An 8,213-nucleotide genomic window follows, 5' to 3' on the forward strand; every position below is an offset into this window, starting at 1 on the left:
TCGTTCGTTTGCTTTCTCGTTGTTTGGTTTTGTTTGGTTTTGTGCTTGTGAGACCTAAGTTCCAAACATATGGTGTAAGACATATGCTACCTGTGTTATCTTATTTATGTGCTATGCACCTCGGTATCTTATAGCTTGCATGCTTATCCTATCATATATATTGTTTTCATATATCTTGCTTAGGTTGTTGGTCTCTAAAATATAGGGGGAGCCGTGATCCTAGCATGTGTGCCGTGCAGTCCAAAGCACTTATCGAATGTGCACAACATCTAGGGGAGCCTGTCTATTTTTAGAGGCATGGGTTCTCTTGCATTCTATGTCTACTCTTTTCTATGCAAATCCCGTATTGTCATCAATCCACCAAAAAGGGGGAGATTGTAAGGGCATATTTATCCCTACGGTGTTTTGGTGATTGATGACAATGCATTTGCGGACTAATCGGGTGCTTTGGTTTCTTTCAGATATTCATCCTTTGGCACGCAATGATTTTTTCCCCTCGGCGCTCTACTCAAGACGGTGTAGCTTCCTTCGTGACTTTGTTGGTGGACTAAGTTTCGTAGTAGTCACCGTACTATCAAGAGGGGATCTGCTTCGGTATGGTTTGGGTGGAATCAACACGTACACGTTCTTCTCTCTCCCACCGTTTTCTCTCCGTCTCTATGGAGCTTCTCTCTTCTCCCTTTGTGGTTTTTCCTGGACCCAGCGGTAGTACCGGGCCACAGCGGTAGTACCGCTGAGGCTCACTAAGCGGCAGTACCGCTCCTCGGAGCGGTAGTACCGCTCCTCGGAGCAGTAGTACCGCTTTATGGCCTCAGCTGTAGTACCGCTGCGGCTCCGTGTTCCTACCGCCTCGACTCGAGTGCGCATTTTCTCGTGTCGGGTTTTACGGCACTAGCTGCAGTATAGCGGTAGTACAGCTGAAGCTCAGCAAGCGGTAGTACCGCTCCTCTGAGCGGTAGTACCGCTGGTGGCCTCAGCCGCAGTACCGCTGTGGCTCCGTGTTCCTACCGCCTCGACTCTAGTGCGCATTTTCTCGTGTCGGGTTTTACGGTACTAACTGCAGTAGTAGTGGCGGTAGTGCTGCTTGCGAGCGGTAGTACCGCCCTGCCTCCGCAGTAGTACCGCTCTGGGTCCCAGCCCCAGCCCCTTCTCCTGTAGCGCGGCAGTACCGCTGAGATGGAGCGGTAGTACCGCTTTGGAGCGGTAGTACCGCCCTGCCCCCGCGGTAGTACCGCTCTCTGCGGGGCTGAGTGGGGGGTAACGGGTGGATTGTTCCCCCACTATAAAAGGATGTCTTCTTCCCCCCTTTGACCTACCTCTTCCACCATTAAAGCTCCATTATTGCTCCAAGCTCCGTTTTCGCCCGATCTCACTCCCTAGCCAACCAAACTTGTTGATTTGCTCAGGAGTGGCTGAGAAGGCCCCGATCTACACTTCCACCGAGAGATTTTTGATTCCCCCACTCATCCTTAGTGGATTTTGTTACTCTTGGGTGTTTGAGCACCCTAGACGGTTGAGGTCACCTCGGAGCCATATTCCATTGTGGTGAAGCTTCGTGGTCTTGTTGGGAGCCTCCGATAAAGTTGTGGAGTTTGCCCCAACCTTGTTTGTAAAGGTTCGGTCGCCGCCTTCAAGGGCACCAATAGTGGAATCACGGCATCTCGCATTGTGTGAGGGCGTGAGGAGAATACGGTGGCCCTAGTGGCTTCTTGGGGAGCATTGTGCCTCCACACCGCTCCAACGGAGACGTACTTCCCTTCAAAAGGAAGGAACTTCGGTAACACATCCTCGTCTTCACCGGATCCACTCTTGGTTATCTCTTACCTTCACTTGTGCATGCTCTTTAGTGTTTGTTCCCTTGCTTGCTTGTGTGCTTGTTGTTGTTGCATCATATAGGTTGCTCACCTAGCTGCACATCTAGACAACCTTCTTTGATGCAAAGTTTAATTTGATAAAGAAAAGCTAAAAATTGGTAGTTGCCTATTCACCCCCCCCTCTAGTCAACCATATCGATCCTTTCATCCGAGTAAGGAGGGTGACATGGCAGCGGTGGAGCTTCTCATTTCCCGCGTACGTGCTATGGCTTCCAATCTTCTGGAAAGAGATCGTGCCAGCCTGCTGTAGTTGGTGCTCTACGTCGTCATCCTCCGTTTTCTTCAGTGGTCGTAGTTTGCTACTTTGCTTGGTTGGCCTGCGTGCCTATTTTGTCGATTGTGGTCTATCCTAGACTTCTGCTACTCTGTTATGTGTTTGTCTGGTGTTCGTACTTCTCTGTTACTCTTTGCCTTGTAGGCTTTATTAATTTAAAGTTGAGCCTGGGCCTTTCCTCTAAAATATCAGAGCTAAAAACGGACAAGAAAAATGAGATGAAGTGATGTCTCTTCGTAGAAAGACATATCTAACATTCTTAAGAAGTTGCTCCTCACTTCTACCTATTCTCTCAACATGCACACTATCCACATCATCTCTATGCCACATCATCAATCAGTTTTCAAAATCAGCCAATCACTCTTTTCCACCCAACGGTCATGGCCTAGAAAAGAATTTAACTAATTTTTATTGGCATGTAGACATGCATATCGTTGCTCAGTTTCCCTACTTACATTAACACCGAAGGCCAATGGTGTCAATTCGCAAACAAAAAAGAAAATCCCAACCTCTTCTCCTTCCCGCCCGCCCCGTCCCCTTCCCCTACAGGCTCCTAATTCCTTCATTCAGGTACCACAGCCGAACAGGCACTGCTCCATCTCTCCCCTTCGATCTATAAATGTTTGCCTGAAAAGCAAAAGCCCCATCATAGCGCTACTCCTCTTCGGATTGCCCCTCCTCCTCCCTAAAATCAAAGTGTATGGTCTCTTTTTGTTTCTCTAATGTTTATGCGGATGGTGACGCCTTCCTTTATATCTTGTTTGGCTACATATCATTTACAATCCATGGTGTTGATTAACTCCTTGATTGCCGGGGAATGGAGATCATGCCAGCTATTCATACTTTTGGGTGGGGCGGATCAAGCAAGGAAGGGTAAGGACTGATGTAATGAAGGATCGAGAGGAGGTAGGTGCATAGCTATTGGGGGGTGTCGAGGATGAGCTTGATTGCCTTCTCCGCAGGCTGGATCTGATGCCCACCATCAATCTCACCCCAGCGGTGGATGGAAACTGCCCTCCTCACAGCTACTATGTCTTCTCCTTCCTGCTCCTCTCTCTGGAACTTCTTCCCTTAGTTCTTTGTTTGTTGTCATGGGCCCCTAGCTAGACAGAGTTTAGAATGTTTGTACAAGTGATTAGAGGGCAGATCCACGTTGGCATGTGCAACTGTCTGGCGCAACACTGTCCGTTCGTCAAATTTGGATGACAATGACATATCGAGAATGAGCAACATGTATGCACACCCACACACATGAAAGAATGGATGTATTTGTTCAATGTCATACAAGAGAGAAAATGAGCCGAACATTATTTCTTTTTTGTATGGAGAGGAAGAAGTAGGGGGTCACGACCCTTGAGTCTGGGCTAGCCTATACAAGATTGTATATTGGGCCTTTGTTTCTGATTCATGTGATTTTATATCTACAGATTCTGTCAAATCAGTTCACACATCTATTTTTAGTTACATTATGAGGGTAAAAAGTAATGGATGTTATATCTTTTGACAGCAGCAAAACAGAAAAAAAACATTTTCTCCTCATATTCATCAACCTACTTTTTGTCCACATTTCTTTCTCTTATTATAGAGGCATGATGTTATGGACCTATCTGAATGTTTCATATGCAACTCACATATACAAGTTCAAGTGTTCTCTTTTATTTCTTTTAGAATTTCCTTATGAGACGACCTCACATGGTACAACGTTAACCATGCATGTAGCGTTTTACAAACTACACTATGACTTCCACCTAAAAGTAGTAATTATGTTGCCTAAATTTAGAATGGTTATCAGTAATGTGGCCGTATTTGTTTGTAATCAAGAAAAAACTCTCATTAGTACTATTTGGTTAGTTTCTACTTGCAACTGTGGCATACCAAATCCGTAATATGTTGTTCCTATCTATAGGGTAATCACTTTGATCCGTCTTTTTTTTATTTGTTACGCTGTTAGCGACTCTGAATTATCCCATGGTATGTCCGCATTGCTACAAAATTCCCGCAGCAACGCGCGGGGTACCATCTAGTAATTATATGATGATGTGACATATTTACAGGTTGAGATAAATAAGTTAGTTGGTATTACTTTATTAGGTAGATAGGATTCTTATATTCTTTCCTTACGGCAGAAGAACACATATTCACCTACACTCTCTACAAAAAATACATGGCCGCTTCGATTGACGCTATACCTAGATCTCAACCGTGATTCGTGACTGGAATCCTTTGATCCCCTCCAAGAATTTGACAAATATAGCACACATCATCCACTCGATTATTGACTAGTAGTAGCACACATCACACAAGTTCAAGTTAATTCAGACAGAATTTAACAATCGCCCGCCGCTCATAGTCACAGAACGGCATGAAATTTCTTGCCATGAAGTAACCATCATCACCGTTGTCCTGCTCATTGCCGCCCATGGTGATGCAATGTAATTATAAGATAATGATACAGATGATAATTATTAAAAGATGTACTTAACCATAAGCAATTACTGAATAAATACAATACGGTGAAATTGGGGGAGGGGGGCCAATGCCCCCTACACACTTGCTGACATTATAGTTCGCAAATCATATTTTTGTAATTTATCTAGATAAGTAAATATATTTGGTCCTTATTTAAGATAGACTCCATGCAAAGTTGTTTGATACTAATGTCTTTTTATGTTTTTTACTTGCAAAAAAAGTATAATACTAATTTCCTTTATTTTTATTTTTGTTGTTTCTTCCTTTAGGGTTAAACCACTCCCAAATTTTTATTGTTGGATCCATATTTTTAGGGTATATAACTTATTTTTTGAGAGTTAAATCAAATGTCAAAGTTTGACCCAATTATCTACTACCCCTATAAAAACACGAGAGGGCGGAGAACCAAATCATCCTACCCATCGAAACCTCCAATCTGATGGTCTACATCACTCCAGCATACTAAACGTGTTTTATACTTTAATTACCCACCATGCCATTACGGTAATTACTTACCCACCATTGTCATTGGGTTAACACCCCGTCCAAAAAAAAATCACCATCACGTCGCTGCCCCGATGGCGTGTGCAGTTTTCGCCCCACCTCTTCGCCAGATCCTCCCCGCCAGCCACCGCCCTCGACCTAGGCCTCCGTCTGCACGCCGCCGCCGGACCGCCCCGTCCACGCGCCACCGCCCGGACCGCCCCGTCCATGCGCCTCCGTCTACACGTCGCCGCCGAACCGCCCCGTCCACGCGCCACCGCCCGGACCGCCCCGTTCACACGCCGCCGCCCGGGCCGCCCCGTTCACGCGCCCGCCGCCCGGGCCGACCCATCCACGACGCCGTTGACACCGTTCTCTCCTCGCACGGCCGCCTACAAAGGTCCATCTTCAATTCCTTCACCGGGTCTGCATGGCTACTCCAGGATGCGTTGTTTGTCCTTCTCTTCATGTCTCCTTTTAATGTGGATGCCCATGTCGTCGGGATCGATAAGTCTGGCCGTGAGTCGGCCGGCCTGCCATACGTACGAATGATGTCCATACTCCCCCCATACCTGCTTCACGATCAACGAGATGTTTTCTGCTCTTTTTTTCAGAATCCCTGTTGTTATGCAGCTGGCCATTGCTAAAATTCGTTCTATCCATGTGCTGAAAGGAGCTGAGCTTAATTTACATATGTATCTGAAGGAGCACTAGCTAGAACTATGTATCTGACATGCATACACACAATGGTTGATTTCGTACCTGCTTACATTCTGCACCTTTTCACTAACAATAAATTAGCTATGATATTCTATTCAATTTTGTTATCAGGAACTACAGCTACGACATAGTATACAACAACTTGACAGGGCCGCCGCGTCCACGCGCCGCCAGGACACAGCCCACGCCTGACCTCCATGCTGTAGGTGCTTTACCCTCACATTCTTCCTGCTTGCTGTCGCAATTTTTGGTTTAATTGTACCATGTTCAATACCTTCTAATTTTTGTTGGTGTTTCTGCTGCTCTCAGTTCTAGGCATTGTTTGAGCCTGGTCAGATTAATCACCTACGTACATGAGCTAAGTTAAATATGGAGAATCGATCTGTTCTTCACCAGATGCAAATTCGTCGATGCTTGAGTTGGATCATGAATTTGCTTCAGTTGCATATTTTTGTAGTAGTATACTCCTTTCTGACAATCAAGTACTCCCTCCGTCTGAAAATACTTGTCATCAAAATGGATAAAAAGGGATGTATCTATACGTCTTGATACATCCCTTTTTATCCATTTTGATGACAAGTATTTACGGACGGAGGGAGTATATACTAATCGTATTGCCAGTATCATAGGTATATACTCCATATGGTACTATATACTCTGAGATTTGTTGTATACACCCTCATTTGTAAAATAATGTATGTATATACTTCTTCATAATTAGCATAGTGGGTTAAATAATTTTTGGTCTTCTAACTCTCTAGGATAATTAACATCTCTGTGGTGAGGCCTTTTCATTTTAAAATAACCTATTCATTTGATCAATACAACAACTCTCTTTTTAAATAGTGGTAGTTTCTATGAAGTTCTACTTATTTAATTCATTATTTTGGTGTCCAGATCCAATAGCCTTTCTGTTAATTAAAGCTTTGTTTATATCTTCTTCTAATAAATCAATTTATAGTGCAAATATATGTATTGCTCGACTTTCAGTCCTGCACTTTATCTATGTTGCTTGCTCCGAACTCTGTAGTCGCACATTGCACATGCTGTTCCAGCGTCTGGTTATTGCATTTGCTTCTTCACCTCTTTCTGTACTTTGTTGATTCTTCTTAATATTTGTGTTTTTCCTATAAGATGACGTAGAGTAATTCAGACAAAGTTCCACAAATGACTACGCATCGTTCGCCATTTACAGACATAACGAACTCGTCTACCATTGAGAATGAAAGTGTCACTACTAATAGTCAACAAGCAAAAAAGAATACATGGTATGCCCAACTGTCTGATGAGAAGAGAGCAACATTCCTCGAAAAACGTCGTATGTCCCGACAAAAAAAGAAGGCTCAGACTCTGAATATTGTTAGTGGTCAACTAGCACCTGAGGCACATGCTTCGTTAAGATCCAAGGAATGTACCCCTTTGAGCAACATAACCAACACACACACAAATGGTATGTTCATACTCTGCATATCATAATTATTGAATGACCATTTACTCATTTTGCTTATACGTCTGACTCCTGCATTATGTCAGATGCAAGATGTACAGGGGACTCCATGACTACCGTTCGACATTCCAAAGATGCTAATGTTGGGCGAAAAAGGAGTGCCCATAATTGGTATGCTCGACTAACAGATGAACAAAGAGCAGAACACTTACATAAGCTGCGGTTGGCTCGCCTGCAAAAAAAGCTGTAGCTGACAGTGTTACTGTCGAATTACCTCACAACTCGTACTCGTGATCTTCACCTGGTAATACCACCTTCAAATACTACTGTATTAATGACACATCTTCATCAGGGTTTATGAGTTTGTCTGCTCTTCTTCAAAATAGGTTCAGCCATTACGGTACAGATCTCCGAGGGTACTAGTCTTCCCGTGGCACGGCACAAAGCGACAACTGCAACCGGCGCTGCGAGTGTCAAACAGCGCCAACCATCTGCCGGGGAAGCATCACCTGGTCAGAGCGCCAACATTTGTTTTTAGTTCATACTTGCAATGTCACATAAATTGTGGACTGAAGCTGGAATGCTTATCATCCCACAAGTTTCTACATCAACTGCAGGTATCACACATTATGCTGGGACACACGCTGGTTGGAGAGCCAAAGACAAAGGAGGACGATTCTAATGATTGGTTGCACAGGAATCCAACTTACGTACGGGGAGCGAGGTTGGCTGAACACAATAGTAACGTCTTACGGACTGGATCAAGGTTGGCTGAACACAATAGTAACGTCTTACAGGCAGGAGGAGAGCACGGACAACATGACTTTGTGCCCACGAGTTTTATCTTCAGTCCGTCCATTGAACCACAAGGTATGCTGAAACTTACCAGCAATTATTCATTCTGTTATATTACAGCACAATGTCCTTTCGACATGACATGGAGACT

Source organism: Triticum urartu, chromosome 7, assembly GCF_003073215.2.
Source record: "Triticum urartu cultivar G1812 chromosome 7, Tu2.1, whole genome shotgun sequence".
Lineage (NCBI taxonomy): Eukaryota > Viridiplantae > Streptophyta > Magnoliopsida > Poales > Poaceae > Triticum > Triticum urartu.